This window comes from Neovison vison, chromosome 13, assembly GCF_020171115.1.
Source record: "Neovison vison isolate M4711 chromosome 13, ASM_NN_V1, whole genome shotgun sequence".
In the NCBI taxonomy this organism is placed as follows: Eukaryota; Metazoa; Chordata; class Mammalia; order Carnivora; family Mustelidae; genus Neogale; species Neogale vison.
This window is the reverse complement of record NC_058103.1, coordinates 87,521,990-87,546,072: the sequence shown is the minus strand read 5'-3', so window position 1 is coordinate 87,546,072 and position 24,083 is coordinate 87,521,990. Positions and strand designations below refer to the sequence as shown.

The window sequence follows — 24,083 nt, the reverse complement described above, 5'->3', positions numbered from 1 at the left end:
TAAGCCTGAAAGAGTATCGCACAGATAAAAAAGAAAATCAAAAGTACTACCTTTCACTATTATCTCATCAAGGAGTTATGATCATGTAATGATGGTAGAGGCCATATATGTTTAAAGAACTCTCCCAGAATTCAGGAAATGTGTGTTATGGGAAACCACCCAAGTCCCACATCTTGGGTGTCCTAACCTGTAACAATAGAGGTAGTGATGGTTACACCACCTGCTTTCAAGGTTACCATGAAGTTCAAACAGTCAAACTGCAAGGAAAAGCACTTTGCAAACTATGATGCCCTATCAAAATAAAAGGAATGATTATGTTCTACAAATGGCAGACCATGTGATCTTTCCGTTTTGCACTCTGATTGAAGGATTTTAATATGTAGCTATGTTGGCTACATTGAAGTCTTGTGACCTCACTCCATTTACTATGAGTCATCACTAGGAGCTCCTTAACTCTGTGCCAAAAGTACAGAAATCAGAACACTGAAATTTTAAGAATTATGAAATTTGTCTAAATGGAATATATAGCTTAAAACCGATGGCTCAAAAACAGCAAGCATTACAAAACAAAGTCAATTTAAAAGGATTCAAGCATATACACAAAATCCTTAATAACTACACAAGTTCACATCTTAATACATATTTATGTGCAAGGTTTGAGTTACACCCTGATCCATTTTTTCAAAGGCATTTTTATTCAACTAATCAAAGAGTTAAAAAAAATCCCTAATGTGAGTTAGGTATCATAGAAATATTGTAATAAATAGCTACTTTTCTTAGCCCATCTTGTAATAAAGATGCACTGTCAGTGGGATTTACATTTTCCCAACATACAGAATCATAGAACAATACGGTTTCAAGCTCTTTGTCTTGCTTTTATGCAGGTTATACTTCTTTTAGATCTGTAATGGTCAGCATGTTACCTCTCTTCTTAAACTGCGTTCCCAAAATATAGGGATGCCACACCCACTATTTGAAAAGTTTCTAGCTGCCCACTCAGAGTTAATCCTTGGCCTCTACTTCAGGATACATTGTTCTGGTTACACGTTTGGTGTTTTCCGCCTTCTATCCGCCTTCTACTCTCCTGGCTACCAATTCCCCCTCCACATGTATCCTTGTGGCAACCAGTACCCAACTGTTTCTCCTCTGCTCCTCTCACTTCCCTCTGAATACCTCAAGCTTTACCTGTTAAGTTGGCTTTCCCATTTGCCAAACTATCAAATGCCACCTGATACAATTTAGCCTTCAGAATCTTTAAATTATTCTTCATGTACTCCCACTAGTTGTATATTTATTTGTCTTGTGTTCCTATTTAAATTCCTAGAGACATGAGTTTAGTATGTTACTATATTTCGTAGACAATATTACCATGTTATTTTCATACCCAAGAGTATGACAGTGGGTGAAAAACATGACTCATTGGGTAGATATCCCACACCATATAAAAATGCCCTATTTTTAACAGGTATTTCAAACCTCTTGTCCACCCTGAGCTTTACTAAGATAAAACTGACATACAACATTATGTAATTAAAAGGTATACAGCATGGCATTTGATGTTTAGGTATTCCAAAATGATTACCACAACAGCATAGCTCCCATTTCTTTTTCGTGATGAGAAAACGCAACATTCAAGTACATGATACTGTATCCACGCTGGGTAGCAAGTATTTGAAACCTTAATACCTCTTAAGAGTTCACTGACTATGGATGTTGCTTTGACTAAGTGTCTCAAAATTTTCTGAAGGATGATCTTAGAACATTGATGTTGATTTTGTGTGCTTTCATATAATGCAGGAACAGAATGAATAAAAATAAAAATTGAGTTTTCTAATTCTCAGCTGTTAACATTAAATTACAATATTAAAAGCAGACTCCCTCAAGAAAGTAGAGCCTTCTACTTTCATTTTTTTGAAAATGACAAGTTTTTACTTGTCATTGCTTATCTAAACCATAGATCCAAAGAAATGTAGCTAAGAAGAGATTAGCAGCCAACTTCAAAGCTAGTACCAAGGCACTTTAGCAAGAACATAATTAGATGGTGATTTCCTTGACATTACTTACTCAAAACATACTCTGGAGATGATGCAGGGCTTAGACATGAAAGGATATAAATACTTTTGATGGGTCTTTTCAAGAAACACAAAGCAAGTTGCAACAGCCAACATGTATTTCTCACAAATGACTCCATATGATAATAAATTAGAAAACAGCACCTTGCAAATTTTTAAATACTGGAAAACAGTAAGTAGAACTAACATTTTGGAAACAGTAAAATCTGCAACATATGTGTCAAAGAGCATACATTCTAAATATACAAAGATGGCTTTTCAATTAAAAATGTAAAACACCTTAAAAAAATGTAAAACACCTTAATAAAAAACTAAACAAAGATACAAATAGACAATCCACCAAGGAAGGAATATAAACCACCAACAAGCATTTAAAAACATATTCAAATTCACTAGTAGTTAAAAAATGCAAATTAAAGTAACAATATCATTTTTAAACTATCAGATTGGCAAAATGTTTTTTAAATGATAATAATACTGGCACAGATATAGCACTCTGGAACACAGTTAGTGCAAGCAGAAATTAAGCATCTTTGAAGGGTAATCTGGCAACATATAGCTAAGTTCTTTAAACATATACTCAGACTTAGCAATTCCACTTGGGAATTTATCCTAAGAAAATAAGTCAACAAATGCATGGATAAGGATGCTCACTGCACTTTGGTTTATAATGACAAAAAAAAATATTAAATGTAACTAGAAACTCTTGATTTCAGCCCAGGTCATAATCCGAGGGTCATGAGATTGAGCCCTACATCAGGCTCTGCTCTCAGCAAGGAGTCGGCTTGTCCCTCTCTCCCTCCCCACCCCTACACAAATAAATATATAAATCTTTTAAAAAATGATGAGGTTGGAAAAAACTTAAAAAGTAAAATGATAAGTTTGGTTACATACTTTATTAACATGAGAATCTGCCCATAATGTATTGTTAAATGAAAGAGCAGGCTATAAAATGTATGTAGAATATGATCACAGTTTGATAAAATGACAAACAACAGAGAGGAGGGCATGTGTGTTTTGGTGGGAGGTGTGAGTAGGTGGGGAGTGTGTGAATAGGAAAAATGTCAGGCAGGATAATGGCCAAGGGTTAACTGCAATTGTATTACAGATCAACTCTTCTATGAGGTAATATTATGGGTGATTTTTCCTTTCTTTATATTTTTCAGATTGCCTGAATTCTCTAAAAAGCCATTTCACTATGAAACTAAATTTAAATCATAATTTTTAATGCATACTTGTATGCATAGTTACTTTATAATCAGAGAAATCTTTTAACAAATTCTCCCCTATCTTCAGAGGCAGTCATATGTTATTTCTAGTTGGGCACAAGAAATTCCTTTGTCTTTACAAAGTTTGTCTCTAGGTAGACCAAAAAAGCTAAAAGTCTTTGCAGGCCCACATAAGACCCTTTAAAAATGTTCTCTAGGGGTGCCTGTGTGGCGCCTCTGCCTTCAGCTCAGGTCATGATCTCGAAGTCCTGGAATAGAGCCCCACATCAGACTCTCTGCTCGGCAGGGAGCCTGCTTCTCCCACCCTCTCTCTCTGCCTGCCTCTCTAGTTGTGATCTCTCTCTCTGTCAAATAAATAAATAAAATCTTTTAAAAAATAAAATAAAATGAAAATGTTCTCTAGTACTTCTGGTAAGAGGTGCATCAGTGGAGGTGGGACCTGAAACATCGGACTATTGTTACTGGTAGTAAAGCATCTGATGTTGGTTGACCAAAAAGAAAGTAAAGAATTAGATACCCTTCAGAACAACATCATTCATTAAGTGAACTAGGATTAATAATAATCACATTAGCAAATAACACCCAAAGAAAAACTGTTGAGATATTCCAACTTCTAGAATCAAATACAAACTGAGTTCATACCAAGTTCAACGGCTATAAAAATAAAGTAATAAAGTCTTCCCCATGTTCCCCAAGTTTGTCTTCACTCATCTTTCCCAATTTGAGGAAGAAAAAAGTCTGTAACAGCAGAATGGTAAAACAGGTTAAGTAAATCCCCATCATTTTAGATAGATATTATGGATAATTCTAAAAAGACACAAATCGTTTCTTACTCCTTAAAGTATTCAAGAGGTGAAATTGAAAGTATTAGCTTTGTTTCCAAGACTATAGATGTGGTTTCAATAAATCTTTTATTTCAATTTTTGTTTCTTGGCCATCATTTTTTTAGATCATATCTCACAAACCAGGTCAGACTCCCTTGAAAAATATAAGTGGAGACTTTCTATAAGACCTTTTCCTCACCATTGTCAGATTCCCCTAGAAATTTAGGAGAATTGACTCCTTCTACAACCTAGAAAATTAGAATTTGGGTGAAAACTTATACCTTTTTTTTTAAGAATAAAGCAATATATCAGCACATAAATTGCTTTGTTCTCCTCTGGAACTGCCCTGTCCCATATAGTAGTCACCAGCCGCATACACATCTAAAACGTGGCTGGTCTGGATCATGACACAGGCTCTAGGGTCTACATGTAAAAGACCTGTGGGATTTCAAAACTCCTAATGTTTCATTAATAATGGTACATTGAGGGCAATGGGTGGCTCAGTGGGTTAAAGCCTCTGCCTTCAGCTCAGGTCATAATCCCAGGGTCTTGGGATCGAGCCCTGCATTGGGCTCTCTGCTCAGCGGGGAGCCTGACTCCCCGCCTCTCTCTCTGCCTGCTTCTCTGTCTACTTGTGATCTCTGTCTGTCAAATAAATAAATAAATAAAATAATGTTACACTGATTACATATAAAAGCAACAATATTTTGGATATATTGGGTTAAATATAATTTCACCTGTTTCTTTTTACCTTTTTAAAATGACTATGAGATCAAATGTACATAAGTGGTTTGCATTGTATTTCTTTGGGCAGTGCTGGTCTACAATGTTAGTTCATCATTTCAGGATTCTTATTACCATTTCTATAGCTCTGCAACCACTCAATATTCTCTTTAAATAATGGGTCTTCACCAGTGACATTTTGCAGAAGGTTTGCTCCCTTCCCCACATTCTATAAAATACCTGCTGCTAATTACTCATTTTCCCCCAAAATGACTCCTGTGCTTACTGGAGGCTCCCCTGATACATTAATCTGAGCATTCTGCAGGCAGCTGGGTGGCTCAGTCGGTTAAGCATCTACCTTCGGCTCAGGTCATAATTCCAGAGTCCTGGGATGGAGATCCTGGTTGCATTCCCTGCTCAGAGGGAATTCGGCTTCTTCCTCTACATCTGCCCCCCAATCCCACCACCATTCCTGCTCGCTCTCACTCTTTCTCTCTCAAAATGCATAAATAAAAACTTTTTTAAAAAAACTTAACACTGGGGCGCCTGGGTGGCTCAGTGGATTAAAGCCTCTGCCTTCAACTCAGGTCATGATCCCTGGGATCGAGCCCTGCTCTCTGCTCAGCAGGGAGCCTGCTTCTCCCCTCTCACTCTGCCTGCCTCTCTGCCTACTTGTGATCTCTCTGTCAAATAAATAAATAAAATCTTAAAAAAAAAAAAAAAAGAAAAATCTCAACACTCTATGCTCCTTGAGATCAGTGTTTACCCCCTTGATGTTCTGCTCTCTGCCATGTACATTTTAGCAATGGGGAGGGGTGACAGTCTGCCTCTGCAGGTGCAAGGTGTAACTTTCTTTGAGGTTCAAACTCACATCAAACAAGGCCGATGGACACACTGAAGTTCCAGGGCAATTCCCCAGCAAAACTCATTAGCCTCACCAGTGCATTAGCATGAACTGTTAACCATTTTACACCTGATGGAAGTAGGCTACTATATCAGTTGAAATTGCTTTCATCAAAAATTAAAAAATAAAAAAACATATGACCTTCCTGACATAACCAAGCTGAGTTTGTTAGTCTAACTTTAGAAACAGGTCAGGAAAGATATGCAACATAACTAAGCATCAGGAAAATGCCAATCAAAATCACTTAAGAGGTCATCTCACATCTGTCAGAATAGCTGGTACCAGAAAGACAGGAAATAACAAGTGTTGGTGAAGATGTGGAGAAAAGGGAACCCTCATGTCCTCTAAGTGAAAATGCAAATTGGTACAGCCACTGTAGAAAACAGTATGGAGGTTCCTCAAAACATTAAGAATGGAATTACCATATGATCCAATAAGGCCACTCCTGGGTTATTTACCCAAAGGAAGGGAAAACAATTTGAAAAGATACATGCAGGACACCTGGGTGGCTCAGTTGGTAAAGCATCTGCCTTTGGCTCAGGTCATGATCCCAGGGTCCTGGGATCGAGTCCTGCATCAGTCTCCTTGCTCAGTGGGGAGCCTGCTTCTCTCTCTGCCTGCTGCTCCTCCTGCCTCCTGCTTGTGTTCATGCACCCTCTCTCGCTCTCTCTGACAAATAAGTAAAATCTTTTAAAAAAGAAAGAAAGAAAGAAAAGATAGATGTACCCCTATTTTATTACAGTATTATTTATAATAGTCAAGACATAGAAGGAACCCATGTGATCAGTAATAGCTGAATGGATAAAGAAGATGTGGTATATTGGTATGTGTATATATATATCGGTATATATGTGTGTGTGTATATAGATATATATATATATGAAATACATATAATATGGGGTGTGTGTGTATGTGTGTATTCCTTGATATATATCAGGGAATATTACTCAGCCATTAAAAAAAAAGAACTCTTGCTATTTGTGACAATATGGATGGACCTAAAGGGCATAATGCTAAGTGAATAAGTCAAAGACAAATACCAAATGATTTCACTTATACATGAAATCTGAAAAATAAAACAAACAAGCAAACAAACAACCAGAACTAGACCCTTAAATACAAAGAACAAACTGATGGTTGCAAGAGAGGAGGTGGAGGAAGGGATGGGCATAAGGGTAAAGGGCAGCGAGAGGTTCAGGCTTCCAGTTTGGGAATGAGGAAGTCGCAGGGACAAAAGGTACCACCCAGTGGTGCTGCCAAAGCATCGGCAGAAGGTAACTGCACTGACCGAGGTGCGCACGGCATAGCACAGAGCTGTCGAATGGCTGCGCTGTACACCTGAGACCTATGTGACACTGTGTGTCAGCTATATTTCACCCAAAGAAAGGAGGAGGAAGAAACAAACATACGAAGAGGTCAGAGGTGAGCAGACAAGGAGTGAGGTGGTGACGCCAGGATGGCATCACAGCCCAACTCCCTCTATCTTCTGCACTGTCCTGTGATCTCCAGAAGGGCCGTGCAATATTTCTTTACTCCAGCCAAGAAGGGAAAGGAGTAAGGGCAAAAGGCATATGTCAGCATCTTTCTCCTTCTCTTTTCATGAGGATGTGTCTGCGTCTATCCCACTGGCCAGAACTGGTTCACAGAGCCACTCTAGATAGAAGGGAATCTGGGAGGGCAAGTATTCTTAACGAGGCACTCGGCTGTGCCAGAGTTTTATCAGTAAGGAACACAGGCAACTAGATTTGGGGTAGGCCACTGGTAATGTCTACCATAGCTATATCTTTTATAACAGATACAATTGTAATTCTTTTAGAGAGATCAAAAAAATACTAAAAAGACTGAGATTACAGAAAAATCCAACACAATCCACTATTTTTCCAGTACAAAACTGGAAAAAATAGAAGCCTTGAGAATGTAATTTTTATTACCTGAATCATTTCATTTTACTGAGCTCTTACTTGTTTAAATAGTCCTTATGGCACCTTTCAGCGTTATCTTTGTTGATAGTAAAAGTTTAGTCAATATACCAATACAGACTTTTCTAAAAGCTCAGTTCAGCAGTGCCTGGGTGGCACAGTCTACTGAGTGTCCGACTCTTTGGTTTCTGCTGGGGTGGTGATCTCAGGGGCCTGGGATGGAGTCCCACCTCAGACTCTGTGCTCAGTGCGGAGTCTGCTTGGGATTCTCTCTCCCTCTCCCTTTGTCCCTCCCATTCATGCTCTCGCTCGCTCTCTCTCTAAAATAAAGAAATCTTTAAAAAAATAAATAATAAATAAAAAAAGAGAGTTCATATCAATCAAACAACTGCTCAGAAAACTTTATCAGTCTGCAATAACTTGCTAATAAATAGGACTCCATTCTACTTCTACAATTTTGTTTGCCTAAAAGTAGACCCTTGATAATAGAATTTTGACCAGAGTCTTCTGTAAAGTTCCAAACTCCCATCACAATCTGATCTAATATCAAATTCAGCATTCCACTCTTCTATTTATCCAAAGTACAGTATTGTTGTCACCGGACACCACTGTCTTTTTCCTCTTTACCACTAGAAGAGCGTTTTTTACTAACCAACATAGAAATGACTTTTAATACCACACCAAGGTTCAGGGCCATGCGATGCCAGGTAGAGACCAGCAGAGCTGTGCTGGCAGTGGTGCTCAGCCGGGAGCTAGAGGCAGGCACTAAGTGACTCCCTCCCAAATGAGAGTGCTGCAGAAAGCCAGGTTCAAATGCTTGCTTCAGCAATATTCAAGTTTCTAAAATGTCATGTATCTTTGCACAATTAGCATAAAGTCAAAATTTGATACAATTTAGTCCATAAATGCTGATTTTGTTTACTGTTCCCTAAAATGGCCCAAGATTTCCCACATCTGGCCCTTTTCCACAAAGTCTCTTCTTTCTCTAAGGCCTATGCCCCCTTACACAGAGTGAAACCCTCCCCATTCTTCAAGTTTTCAACTCAGATTTCACATTTTCCACAAAGACTTTCTGGATCTCTTCACTATAATCATTCTCTAATTTGAACAAACACAGTATTTTTTTGTTACCTGTCACTGGTTTTATTCTGCTTTATGTTATCCTATTTGTTTACTAGTCTTATGCTCTCCACTGGATCAAAGGCTTATCTCTATACCCCAACTTTGAAAGAGAGTTTTCTACATACTAAATACACAGAAATTTGTTTGCATTTAATTAAATCTGGATTTTTTTAATTTGACAAAACAATTTAACCTTGCAACATCAGTTACCACCATGGTTTTTAAAATCCAATCATGAATTATGACACTTAAAATAATAAGCCCATTACTTTCCATTTGGAGGTCCAGAGAAAACTATTAAAATATATCTGAATGGATGGCTTTGAGCATGGAAGAAAGATGACTCACAAATGTCTACATAGGCATTCACTATTCTACTATGTAGCCCATCGCCCCCACCCCCACCAAATTTAAGTAAGCAGTAGTTAATGGTATCAGTATTGGTCATCCACTGTAGCAAATGAACCACACTAATGCAAGATGTTAATACTAGAGGTAGTTGAGATGATTGTATAGGAACTCTGTACTTTCTGCACATTATTTTCTGTAATCTTAGTACCATTCTAAAAAATCAAGTCTATTTTTTTTAAATGTAATGTATCAGGGAACACAGTTCTTTATTAAATCTGGTATGTATTTCAATTAAGAAACTGTTCAATGTAAAAATTATAAGTCATAAGAGCTAATGCTCTAAAAAGCTACAGTTAAGAGAAGGCAGATAAATGGGGTGGGGGGGAAGTCTGCCTTATTCAAAGATGTAGTCTTACAAATGTGATTATACTGTATCTCTTTTTCTTTCTTCTGCCCTGTGGTTCAGAGGCAGATGTGCAGTTCTAGAATTTTTTTCTCTAGCTGATTTGAAGCTATTGGCCATGTTCTCTCTCATTATAGGGTTGAGGAAAGCTTTAGAAAAGTTACAGAAAAATGAGAGGGAAAATAAGCGTAAATGCCAGAATCCTGTATAGGGATCAGGGAAGGTCTAACTCTAAGAATTTCCACTTTCATTATATTTTCATTTCATTGGTTCCATTTCAAATCTTCCTTTGCCGTACTTTCAAAAGCCCCTTTTATTTCTTTAAATATGTGAAGCAGACTTATTTTACATTCCGAAATAGTCCGTTCCAAACTGCAGTCTGTGTGAAACTGATTCTATGTGTGTGTTTTTTCTATTAACTCTTGCTTGTGATGGCTTATTTCCCTAGGCATTTGGGGAGGGGGGAGCTCTTTATTGTGAACTTGTGGTCCTTACACTTTATTTGTGGGAACTATTTAAGTCTAGATTTAAACTGTGTTCTTCCAAAGAGACTTCCTTTTCCTTCAACCAGAAACCAGGAGTACTGCCAACCTAAGACCACTTTCAGCTAAGCATTCAACTTGAGGTTTTTCGAACCCTATAAGTAGTGTGAACTCAAACTCAAAACCTACCTTCATGCAGGCTTGCCGTTAGGAATTCTCATGGGAGAATTTTTCTCCATTCCACACACAACCAAAGCAAAGACACAAAACTCTCTCCACAGAAAGTTTTTTTCTAGTTCATTCACTGAGGTTTTAACAATTTGGTGAACCGACTCTGTGTGGGAGTTCTGATCTGACCTCCTCAGCCTCAGGCCCTGCCTCCTTGGCCCCCTACACACAGTCTGCTGAAACCCAGGCTTCAAGCCATTGAAGATCAATAGATACCTCAGGGACAAATGCTGGCTCCAGCAGTCACTTACCCCTCACTTATCTTGTCATTTTTGTCCCCTGAGGAATTCCCTTTTCTGCCAGCTCATTCATGCTTTAAAAATTACTTTAAAAACAAATACATCTTGTACCATTTTTAGGTTTCCTTTACTAAGAGGGGCTTCTCTAATATCTAGCTGCCATATAGCTAGAAGTAGGACTCTCCCGTGAAGCTATATGTAATTCACATATGTAATTCACAGTCCTCAGCAGTATTTCTCAGTTTGAGCTTTCTCTAACTTGCTGCCATGGCCACAGAAATGCCAGTTCCACACCGTGAGTCTGCTTCTGGTCCCTGGCCTCAAACAGATCATTTTGACCTCACATCAGTCAGACTTCTGGCTCCAGGTAAGCTAAGTTTTGTGTTTCTACTGCATTTCACATGTGTTCTAGGGCATTCCATCGAGATATACATCTTGCTTTATTCTTATGCTGTTTTCGTAAATTTTTATATAGTTAGAGCCAAGGTAAGTATAAACTTAGATTAATACATGATCTTGACCAGAAATCAACATTAAATTGTGTTTTTAAAATAGACCTTTCAGGGTGTGTGGGTGGCTCAGTCATTGGGCGTCTGCCTTTGGCTCGGGGCATGATCCCAGTGTCCTGGGATCTGGCCCCGCATCGGGCTCCCTGCTTGGCGGGGAGCCTGCTTCTCCCTCTGACACTCCCCCTGCTTGTGTTCCCTCTCTCCCTGTCTCTCTCTGTCAAATAAATAGATAAAAGTCTTTAAAATAAAATAAAATAAAATAAAATAGACCTTTCAGGGGTGCCTGGGTGGCTCAGTTAAGTGACTGCCTTCAGCTCAGGTCATGATTCCAGGGTCCTGGGATGGAGTCCCACATTGGGCTCTCTATTCAGTGGGGACTCTGCCTCTCCCTTTGCCCTTCTCCCTGCTCATGTGTGCACGCTCTCTCTCTCTCTCTCTTTCAAATAAATAAAATCTTTTTTAAAAAATAAAATAGAACTTCCAGTAAAAAAAAAAAAAAAAAGAACTTTCATGTCAAATTTTATAGGCAGTTTTTAAAGAATCATATATGTTTTTTCCTAAAACATTAGCATCTAGTGTCAGTAGCCAATGGTATCATGTTAATAAGGCAGAATGTTGAGAATGTGAATTTTTTTAAGTATAATTACCATATAATATATTAGTTTTAGGCGTACAATATGGTGATTCAACAATTTTACGCATTACTCAGTGCTCATTATGCTGAGTGTACTCTAATCCCCTTAACCTACTTCACCCTTCCTTCATCCACCTCCCCTCTGATAACCACCAGTTTGTTCTCTATAGTTAAGAGTCTTTTTGTTGTCTCTTTTTCCTTTGTTCATTTGTCTTGTTTCTTAAATGCCACATATGAATGAAATCATATGGTATTTGTCTTACTCTGATTGACTTATTTCACTTAGCATTATATATTCCAGATCCATCCATGTTGTCACAAATGGAAAGAGCTCATTCTTCATGGCTGAGTAATATTCCATTGTGTATATAGACCACAACTTCTTTATCCATTCATCTATGGATGAACACTTGGGTTGCTCCCCTATCTTGGCTATTGTAAATAATGCTGCAATAAACACATAGGGTACATATAACTTTTTGAATTAGTGCTTTCATTTTCTTTAAGTAACTACCCAGTAGTAGAATTATTGGATCATATGATAATTCTATTTTTAATTCTTTGAGGAACTTCCATACTATTTTCCACAGTGGCTGCACCAGTTTGCATTCCCACCAACAGTGCATAAGAGTTCCTTTTTCTCCACATCACAAATACTTGTTACTTTTCATGTTTTCTTTTTAATTTTTAATTTTTTATTTATTTGGCTCCTTGTGCTTTTTATTCTAGCTATCCTGATAGGTGTATAGAGTACAAGAATTTAATAGATAAAGATAATCTCTGGACCCAGTAAACTACAGATGAAGGTTTCTATAGTTCCGTGTAATATATATGAGCCAAAGAGCTAAAAAACAAAGACAAGGGCAGAACCCAGAGATGATATCAAGACATCACTATCTAGTAAGAACACAGGTCAGAAGACACAAAGGGAAGGTAAAGAAGGGAGAAGCCAGCCACATTTGGTGACTAAGATCCAGGAGATTGGGTGCTCAGAACCATGGGCATCAGAGATTGGGAACAGGCCTGCACTGAGCGCTCCTCAAAGTGTGGCCTGCTGACCAGGGCTGGCCCTCAAACTGTTTGTTGCAGGTCTGCTATGCAACAAGAAGCTATGCCAGAATTTAAATCAACTGATTCACCAAGCAAGCTTTTCTCGATGAAGTAAGGAATACATGCACTTACATTCTGGTAAAATTTCCTTAGCCCCACCAATAACAAACAGTTGTTTGACCATCCACATTAAAATCACTGCTTCAGATAACCCCTGTTTTGGACAGAGATAGCCTCAGACCATAACAAGAAGCAGATCTAGAATCCTGAAGGTCCGTTTAAAAACAAAACAAAATAAAAAACAAACAAACAAAAAATAACCTGACTGTAGCTGGTTAAGAAAAAAATGAAAGGATTAAAGACAAACTATGAATACAAATAACATCTCCACTGGGAATTCATCATTCCCACTGGGAATCTATTCAAGAATTTATTACACTAAATGATACTAAAAATGACCTCAAGTATTGGAAAAGAAATTAAATAGTATTACTACCACATGTTAACAACCAAGTAATAGGCTTAATTTTAACCTCCCAAAGTGTCATAAGTTTTAATTATTTATGCATTCTAATTTTATGTCAGTACACACTATACTGGTTAAATGTGTGTGTGTGGCATATTATAATCTTTACAACACTTATTTAACTTTATAAAATTCTATTTCTTTCCTTTAATAAGATATTATTGTTTCTTTATTGATGTATATGCATGCATTCATTCCATATAACCACATCTAGGGCCTCAAACAATGAGACTTGAAAACTAATTTAGAATGTGAAAGGTGAATTATGTTAAAAACTAACTAGCCTTATATCTACTTCTAGAGATTCTGCTCAACAATAAAGCTTTTTCAGCAATGTCCACAATAGCCAAACTATGGAAAGAGCCTAGATGTTAATCAACAGATGAATGGTTAAAGAAGACATGATATATTTATACACACACACACATATATACATGATGGAATACAATGCAGCCATCAAAAATGAAATCTTGCCATTTGCAATGACATGGATGGAACTAGAGGGTATTGGGCTAAGCGAAATAAGTCAACCAAAGACACTTATCATATGATCTCTCTGATATGAAGAATTTGAGAGGCAGGGCAGGGGTTTGTGGGGGGAAGGGAGGGGAAAATGAAACAAATGGGACTTGGAAGGGGGACAAGCTATAAGAGACTCTTAATCGCAGGAAACAAACTGAGGGTTGCTGGGGTGGGAGGGATAGGGTGGCTGGGTTATGGACCTTGGGTAGGGCATGTGCTATTGTGAGTGCTGTGAATTGTGTAAGACTGATGATTCACAGACCTGAACCCCTGAAACAAATAATACATTATATGTTAATAAATTTTTTAAAAATTTTAAAAAACAGAGCTTTTTAAAAATGGGTAATATTAGGGACGCCTGCGTGGCTCAGTTGGTTAAGCGGCTGCCTTCGGCTCAGGTCATGATCCCAGCATCCTGGGATCGAGTCCCATATCAGACTCCTTGCTTAGCAGGGAGCCTGCTTCTCCCTCTGCCTCTGCTTGCCTCTCTGCCTACTTGTGATCTCTCTCTCTCTCTGAAAAATAAATAAGTAAAATCTTTAATAAAAAAATATAAATAAATAAAATCAGGTAATATTCTAAAACAAGATTGCCACCAAAATTTTCATTTTTAAGATGACATTCAAGACTTGTACATTATCATTCAGAAACAGCACAATACCTACACTTCTATGATGAGATCAAGTCTGCATTATTATAATACATGTTAAAAATCATAATCCCAAAAAAAAAATAAAAAAAAAAATAAAAATCATAATCCAGAAGAAAATATCCTGAATAATTTTTAAAATGTTTTATTATATAGGCAGAATACAAGGCATATATATATATGCATATGCATATATATATATTTATCCTCTCTTGTTCCAAAATATATTTGAAACTGAAATCTATTAATGTACTTATAAGTTTTTTAAAGTGATGGTTGAAACAAAATAAGTTAGTGAAAAAAATCCAATTACCTTTAATATTTTATTCCCAAAGTAATACAGCTAAATTGTGCTTTCAATTTATTCTACAACATATTTGAATACTACATATAGTTGATAGCTTTAAAGTGAGCTCTAGAGCTCACTGACTCACTCTAGAACAATTCTGGAACACCAACCATGTACCTCTAACTGCTAGATGCTGTTTTGCAATCATTAAATGATACTATTCAGTTGCAAAAAAATTTATCAGATGATGTGCTTCCAAAAATTCTGTGCTCTACATACTTGTTTCAAAATGTGTTTCTTTTTGCCTATGATTTTGAGAATGGATTTTTCAAGGTTTATTCCACTGTGGATGTGCAAATCCCACTCTCAAAATTTCACAGCCAAATATTTTGCATCATTATTGCACACCCTGCCAACACCTACAGAAGGAAAAGTAAAAGCTGTAAATTCTATAAAAATACCAATAATGTATACGTCTATATACATTCTATAAAAATACCAATAATGTATATGTCAATGATATCACTGTTAACAATATTATCATTGTTATCATCTGCCTTCCTGAAAGCTGTTACAAATGACAACAAAAGATTAAATAATTTCTACACTTCCCAACAATGACGTGAAACAGAGAGCATAATTCCTTTCCCAACTCAGGTCTTAGCTAATGTATGAATACCAAAACACACTAGTTAATCATCCGGTTTAACCACAAACATGTCAGGTTTGTTTGGAGTTCCACTAAATTTGGGAAAGATGTATAAATGTAAGAGTTTAAAGGCTTTAGAATGAAGTCCACATTTGTCTGTGGCCCCATATCTTAGCTGAAAATTGGCTGGTCTGAGCAGCTGCGACTTAGAGCAGCTGAATATAACAGAAAGCTCACAGACTGAAGCGTCAAAAGAATTGAAGATTGGCCCAGGTCTATCACTAACTGTGAGTCTTGGAAAAATCAGTTGGCTATTCAAGACTTCAGTTTCTAATCCATGGGATTGGCCCACGTGACCTGTAAGGACCCTTCAGCTCTCACATTCTATAATTCTGATTCTATGGCCTGTTTAGTAATTGAAGGTAGACCCTCCACCATTCACTGAGCAGAAGAAACCCTCCAGTCTTCTGATTGGGGTCCATGTATTCTTATACAAGGTTAAACGGCAAGAGCATGTCGAAATAAGAATCAGAACACAAGGATTTATCATCCTTTGTGAACCACATTCTTATCCACAATGCTCAGCAACAAGGCTTAGAGTGCTAAACATTTTGATGCAATAATGACAATGCAGTTCACCAAACAAGGCCAAGCTCAGTGGTTTCCAGGAAACCAAAAAGGGAAAGAATGTGGAAAGAAATAGTAGAGACTTCAAATGACAAAAAAAATGAATGAAGTTCAAACTAAGAATCAAAAGAGACACTATAAAGACCTAAAAAGTGTGGTCAATGCATTTAGAATGATCGGAACCATGGAAAACTTTTGCTAACAATACTAACAAAACATCTTTGAGAATATTTTATCATTAAAGGAGTCCATGAGATGAGATCAGATTGCTGATTCTTCCTTCAAAAATGCAAAAACTAAAATTGAATTCTTCTGATTTGTGAAAGCTAGAATTATTATGCAACTTCACTAAAAGCATTTTTACCTAATTCTAGAAGTTAAAGATGTTCTTTATTTGAAAAAAAAAAATCCCCTTAGTCTTATCACAATGGAACACTCAATACCTCTGAAAAATTAAGTTGAACATGAATTATTACTATTTATTTAAATTACTCAAGCAGCCTATCATTATAGTAAAGGGTTAAGTTGTATATAAATAAAACAAGGAAATAATAAAATTACCTCAATTATTAGTCACTTTCTTCAGGGATAAAGGCAATTTAATAGAAAGTGGAAAATAATAGAACTAAGCTATTAACATTTATATTCTATTCCCCTTCAGATTGTTGTCAGTGTGGGCATATATATACACATATAATATACATATAATGTTATACAATTATATATATTATATAGTTCTAGTTGATACTGATAATCTATCTAGAATTTTTGTCTTTATGTTTTAGATCACTCATTTCCAACTAAAAGTCCTTTGTTGACAAAATCCATGTACTCGTCATTTTTATTACCTTACTATTGTATTAAATGGGTAAGACCATGTATAAATTGCTTTGACATTCTATTTGAGAGCATTTAAGTTGCTTCTTACTTTGTTTAGTTTGGTTCCTTTTAGCTGTTATTTCTTTATATATGTTCCTAAAAGTGGAATTGTGTAGATCAGAAATAAAAATAATGTCACAGGTCAACAGTTGACCAATTGCTTTTCAGGGGGAAAATAACCAATTTAACAAGCTTCCAATAATGAGGTATTTACTCCAAAAATACAAAAACACTAATTCAAAGGGACACATGCACCCCTACGTTACAAACATAGCAGCATTATTCACAATAGCCAAATTATGGAAGCAACCCAAGTGTGTATAAATAGATGAATGGATAAAGAAGATGTGGTATATATACACAATGAAGTATTATTCAGCCATAAAAAAAGAATGAAATTCTGCTATCTGCAACAACGTGGATGGATCTAGAGAGCATTACGCTAAGTGAAAGAAGTCAGCCAGAGAAAGACAAAGACCTTATGGTGTTAGTCATATGGGGCACTGAAGAAACAAAACAAATAAGCAAAGAAAAAAAAGAGAGCGGGAGAGGGAGACAGACAAACCAAGAATCAGATTCCCTCTTTTTTTTTTTAAGATTTTATTTATTTATCTGAGAGACAGTGAACCTGAGAGAAATCACAGAGGAAGAGGGAGAAGCAGACTCTCCCCTGAGCGGAGAGCCTAATGCAGGGCTCGATCCCAGGACCCCAGGATCATGACCTGAGCTGAAGGCAGATGCTCAACAGACTGAACCATTCAGGCACCCCAAGAAACAGATTCTTAATTATAGAGAACAAACTGGTGGTTACCAGAGGTGGGTGGGGGGTGGGTGAAATAGGTGAAGGGGACTAACGCGTGCACTTGTGATGAATACTGAATGATTCCACACTATAGTGCACACCTGAAACTAATATTACACTGTATGTTAACTACACTGGAATTTTAAATTTTTTAAGTTTTTTAATTAAAAAAAGGTTTCTTCACCATAAATAAAATAGCTAATATTTTGATACTGTTCAAATATTGCTGCCTCTACCTCCATACCACTCCCAATATGACATAATTATACTTACCATTATCTTTGCTGGTCTGATAAGTATATTTAGGGCCTAAAGATTATTTGAATATGAATTTTATTTAATTTTTTTTAAAGATTTTATTTATTTTTTTGAGACAGAGAGAGAGAAAGAGAGAGCAAAAGCAGCAGGGAGGGCCAGAAGGCGAGGGAGAAGACTCCCCACTGAGCAAGGAGCCCAATGTGGGGATCATTCCACGACCCTGGGATCATAACCCAAGACGAAAACAGATGCTTAACTGACTGAACCACCCAGGTGCCCCGAATATGAATTTTAAGTACTGGTAAGGCTGAACATAATTCTTTATGATGACTCACTCTAATTTCCTAAATCCATGAAGACAATAAGTAATGATCCTTCATATATATCAATGTTTTACATATTTTGAAATATTGTTTCTATTTACAAATGCAATACATGTACATTATGGAAAGTCTAGATATAGAGAAAAGTATGAGAAAAGGTATAAAAAGCATCCATAATCCCAACTCACTTTTCCCTTTAAATAGTCTGTTATAAAAAGTGAATTTCCTTTTATCACCTCCCCATCCATCCCCTCTCTACTAAAAGTAATCACTGCTTAGGATTTGTTATATATTATCCCAGCACTTTTCTATGATTTTTTAAATAAAAATGGAATCATACTATTGTCTTAAACAACAGACTGTATCACAGACATCTTTCCAAGATACACACATCTACCTCATTTCTTCTGATAGCTGTCTGCCATTCTTGTCTATGTTTACAATAATAAGTTATGAAACCAGGTTGAAGAAGGGCAAAGAGATCCCCACCGTTACCTGAGGCAGCCATGTTACGTTTGTCTCCTTTCTCCATTTCCGGTACGGTCTCACAGGCACCACCAACCCCCTTGCTTCCCTGGTCTTGCATTGCAATCACTCAACCTCTCCTCACCCCTGCCTCATCTCTGGACCCATTTCCTCCGCTCCCGCTGGACTGCCGAGGCCTGTCAGAGATGACCCCAAGCCCCGTGGGCTGGCTCCCTGTCCTAGCTAGGGTTCCAAACTCAGTCAGGCTGTCTTCCTGGTTCACCACTGCTCTCCTCTCCTCCTCACACCATCTATTTCAATCCTTCCCCACCCTGCTTCAAGGCCCCATCCCTACTCTGCCCTCTCATTCCAGTCATATGCTTTCATCTCTAATTCACAGACTAGATAGAGAACATGCAAGCATGACCTCTCTCACTTATTGTTCAGCTCCAAACCTGCCTTTCTAGGCTCATCCTTCTCTCCTTTCATCCTCAATCAGAAAAGGGGCATCTTGATCCTTCTCTAAGTTGTGCGCCGCCATCTTCAATCTCATCCTTTCCACTATACCCCTCCTCATTACCATAGAAACAAGCATATGTAAATGCCACCTTAGTAATGTTAGTAATAAGAGTAACAATACTAATAATAAACATTTCTCTAGTGCTCAAAATGTGCCAAACCCTGTTTGAAGCACTTTACATTAATTAAGATGAATTTAATCTTCGTAACAGCCTATAAGGTAGGTATTCATTACAACTATCCCATTCTACTGATCAAGGAACTAAAGCAGAGAGGTCAAGAGACCTGTCCAAGGTCACACAGCTAGGAAGTGCAGAGTTTGAGATTCAAACCCAAACAGGCTGCTTCAGTGTCTGGTTCTTAACCACTATGTCCCATGTACAGAAGCTTACAGAGCAGAACTAGAACCCAGGGAGGAAATAAAAGCAGAGTGGGTTTCAAAGAGTGAAGGGGCAGAGAAGCCTGTAGAGCACCTAAAACAGCAGAAAGTGACTCTTTGAGCTAGACAGGTAAATCAGGGGACAGGGACCAGCGCCCATCGTACGCAAAAAAGAGGTCATCTGCAGGTTCTGTCTTGTGTTGCTTATTCTATGAATACAGCTATTTTCATTTTCTCTTGATTCTATCATCTCAAATTATCTCCATACAAGTAGTTAGCCTGATAAAGAACGCTTTTATCCACGGTCACAGCAATACTCCTCAGCCCACGGGAACCAACCAGGCAAGAGATGAGTGACTGAGCACAAATCCTCCCCACCATGTGGGACAAAGAGCTCAAAGCACAGCGCCTCCTCCACACTTGCCATGCGCAAGCTTCCTGCATGTGCTGGACCAAACCACCCAGCCACCCTTTGTATACTGAAACCCTCTCTACTCACTCCAGCCTCGAAAACCTTGCCCCAGACAGACCAATCCTGAATCATGCTAATTCTTCCTTAATACTTACCAGAAATCTCTCTCTTCATGGACCACCAATCACCATGTTTTTTAGCTAAACTGTCAAAGATTAAGACTAATACTTAAAATAGTAGTCCTTTAGATATCCTTGGGAGAGGGATGTTGTGTAGTTTTCTACTAAACCATCCCCTCGTTCCCCACAACACACACACACACACACACACCTCTTCTTCACCAAGCTAAATAAATACACTCAGTCCCACCAACAATCCTTCCTAGGACCTGCTTTTAAATCTCTTCCTCATCCTTGTCCTCTACTATCCATAAGATCCGTTTTGCTCGCCTCTCCCATACAGGCAGCATGTCTATCGGCTCCATACCATCGCTGACTCACAGCGAGCGAATTCTGAAGATTTTTTCCACATACGCTGCTTCCAGCAGCCACAGTTCACTCTTCCTCTACTTACACCGCTGGTATTTGGGACCCCTGTCTGCCCGCTAGAGCTCATACTACGCTTGTGAGCCTCAACCTCATCCCTGCCTTCCCTAGTTCCTGACAGCTGGTTCTAATGACACCAATACCACCACCTCCTTCAGACTAACCCGGATCCCACTTCCTCAGTCAATCTTGACGAAGGCACACGTGCATTCACAGCCTCAGAATTAAGTCACTTTTCCAACTTTTATGGGCAAATCAATCCTGGGACTCAGATGGTTCCAGGACTATCCCCAGGGCTTCTACGCTGCCCCTTCTTTCGCTCCTTGCCCAGTGCATCCCTAAAACTGAGTATGAATTTTATCCCTAAATCACCAGTTCATGGCCAGAGATTATTGCTTTTACCCAGTGATCTTGAAACAATAGTCTCTCATAATAAGAAGAATAAGACAAAATTGCAAAATTAGCCATTTCTAGAAGGTATCGTTCAGAGAACATACTCTTTGGTCTATAGGTAGCAGGCTAACTTTTTTCTATACATGGAAGACAATCTCACATTCTCCTAAAAAGTTTTACTGAACTTCCAAAAGTAACTTTCAATAGAATATTTAAACTGATTAATACCAATTATCAAGCATACACGCTAAACTTTAGATACTACCAATAACATCAATTTTTGCCAAAAAAATATGCCAGCAATCACAGGCAAAAGGACAAAGGCCCTCTAGCCCTAATCCCTTGATTTTAAAGTAAGAAAACCAAGACTCTAAGAGGAAAGAGTGATTTATCAAGTTGACAGATCAGGCCACTGACAACCTTGAAACAAGGACTCAGGTCTCCAGATTCCCCATCCACAAAATACCTAGAAATCTCTGAGGTACACTGGGCCTTACAGAGTAGTATCTTCCCTAAAAAATACACACACGTGGTACGCAGTGTGATCCACAGGGTATCATGAAACGCTAAGCAATTAAAACATAAAGATGATACAGATCATTACTCATACACCTTCATTATGCCAGCTTCTTCAAGTGTTGACTGTAAAAGAAGATATAGTTGTTAAAAGATGATCATTTAGGGGTGACTGGATGGCTCAGTGGGTTGAACCTCTGCCTTCAGCTCAGGTCATGGTCTTGGAGTCCTGGGATCAAGCCCTGAGTCAGGCTCTCTGCTCAGCAGGGAGCCTGCTTCCACTTCTCTCTCTGCCTGCCTCTCTGCCTACTTGTGATCTCTGTCAAATAAATAAATAAATCTTATTTTAAAAAGGATGATCATTTGTTTATAGCAGCAATGGCCACGGTCGCCAAACTATGGAAAGAACCAAGATGCCCTTCAACGGATGAATGGATAAGGAAGATGTGGTCCATATACACTATGGAGTATTATGCCTCCATCAGAAAGGATGAATATCCAACTTTTGTAGCAACATGGACAGGACTGGAAGAGATTATGCTGAGTGAAATAAGTCAAGCAGAGAGAGTCAATTATCATATGGTTTCACTTATTTGTGGAGCATAACCAATAGCATGGAGGACAAGGGGCGTTAGAGAGGAGTAGGGAATTTGGGTAAATTGGAAGGGGAGGTGAACCATGAGAGACTATGGACTCTGAAAAACAGTCTGAGGGGTTTGAAATGGCGGGGGGGTGGGAGGTTGGGGTACCAGGTGGTGGGTATTATAGAGGGCACGGCTTGCATGGAGCACTGGGTGTGGTGAAAAAATAATGAATACTGTTTTTCTGAAAATAAATAAATTGGGAAAAAAAAAAAAGGATGATCATTTGGATCCTGTCTCTTCCACTTAGTAGCTACATTTGCTTGAGTAATTTACTCAACTTCTATTTCCTCGTGTGGAAAGTGAGGATAGTAATATTGACCTCAAGAGTGCTAATAAAGACTACATAGTAAGTTATAATATACTTGGACCAGTGCCTACTACCGTAGGCACACAGTACTTGCTCTTCTCTACTTATGCGTATTATTCTTTTCCACTTAGGTAACAACCAACTCTTGATATTTACCATATCTCTGTAAGTCCAGCCAACTTTCACATGACACCGGAAAAAAAATGTAAGATTTCCTAAAGGATCCAAGTTTTGCATCCAAAATTACATAATAGCAGAGACATAACAGAAAATAATGGATATATGTCCAAGGCATATGACAAATGGTCAGAAATCAGGAGAGCTGAAATATGGAGAATGACAGGCTTTGCCTGCCTTGGATTGACAGGTACGGGATGAGAAGTGCCCAGGGTTTTCAAAACCAGTCAAGCCACAAACACCGTATTTACCAAGTTGGCAGTGCCCCATCACTACCACCACAACTATTGGCCAAGAGCCTCTTTACACTCCCTAACCATTCTTACTTCCTCTACTTCTTCCCTGTATCAATAGCCCCAAGGAGAAAAAAATCCCTCAGAAGATAAAAATGGAGGAGTCCCTGATATAATTCTCATTTCATTTCCCATGAAAAGTAAATAAAGATGAATGTTAAAGAGAAGCACAATGCAATCGGTCCCCTTCGATCTGCTGTCTGGCCCTCATGAGGTAACCTGCCTACCCTCTTAGGCTCCGCGTCAGGGCTGCTGTCCATGGCTGGTGAATGGTTCAGAGCAATTCAGCTACACATGAGCAGAGGGGGGGAATCTCCATCGGGATCAGTGCACGCTCTGGGAGAGCTCTAAGGAGATCAGAATTTAATCAAAATCACTTACCTGATGCTTACACCCATGCAACAGCATATAAAATGGAATAATGAGAGAAGCGACTGACCAGGTTTAAGTGGCTAGACAGGAGGTGACAATGCTGACAGAAGGGTGATACGCGCCAGGACAAAAGAGAGAAGATTTTCAGAGTCATAAAGAACGGTGGCAAGATATGACAGCAAATTAGCCATAGTGGTTAAAACTTAATGAGGCTTGAAGATCACCCAAGATAATAGGATTTAGTAGGAGACAGAAAGGAGGTGCTGTTGGCATTTGTGACAAGACCAGCCCTGGGAGAGAGGATGTAGGGAGAGTCACAAGTTGAGCCTTGTCATGTTTCATTTTAGGTAAAAGCCAAGGATTCAGTTGGAGGCATCCTCTGGGTAGCTGGAAAATCATATCATTATGGAGACTTTCTGATAGGATCAGAGTATCAACCAGCTCACAATTTAGTTGATTTAAGAGTTTTCTCTCATCAGCAATAATGTTTTTACATGACAAGCTCTTAAAACATGAGATAGGCACAAGACGGATTTAGAACATATTTAAATTGAGTAACAATATATTATGAATTATGATCAAAAAGTGGGAGAATTTAAGCTGTACATTCAATATATAAAGATGATTTTATGGAGAATGACTACCAATTTTTTTCCATTAAAAAAAATTTCTGTACCATCAGGTACAGAATATTAGGTGTGTGGATCATTATTCTGACCTCACGTAGTATTTCACAGGTTTATTACATCACATAAAGTATATATAATATTACATTAAGTTCTATGAATCATATTTTTACTCAAATTGTGACAAATTCCCATGTCAGTTTTCTTGACAGACTTAACAAA

The 24,083-nt window shown here is 38.2% G+C and overlaps 1 protein-coding gene across 1 annotated transcript in view; it reads right to left on the bottom strand.

Moving 5' to 3' along the window:
• Positions 1-24,083, bottom strand: part of FSIP1 (fibrous sheath interacting protein 1) — a 174,859-nt gene that overhangs the window by 87,712 nt on the left and 63,064 nt on the right. The gene's annotated exons all lie outside the window — the stretch shown is intronic.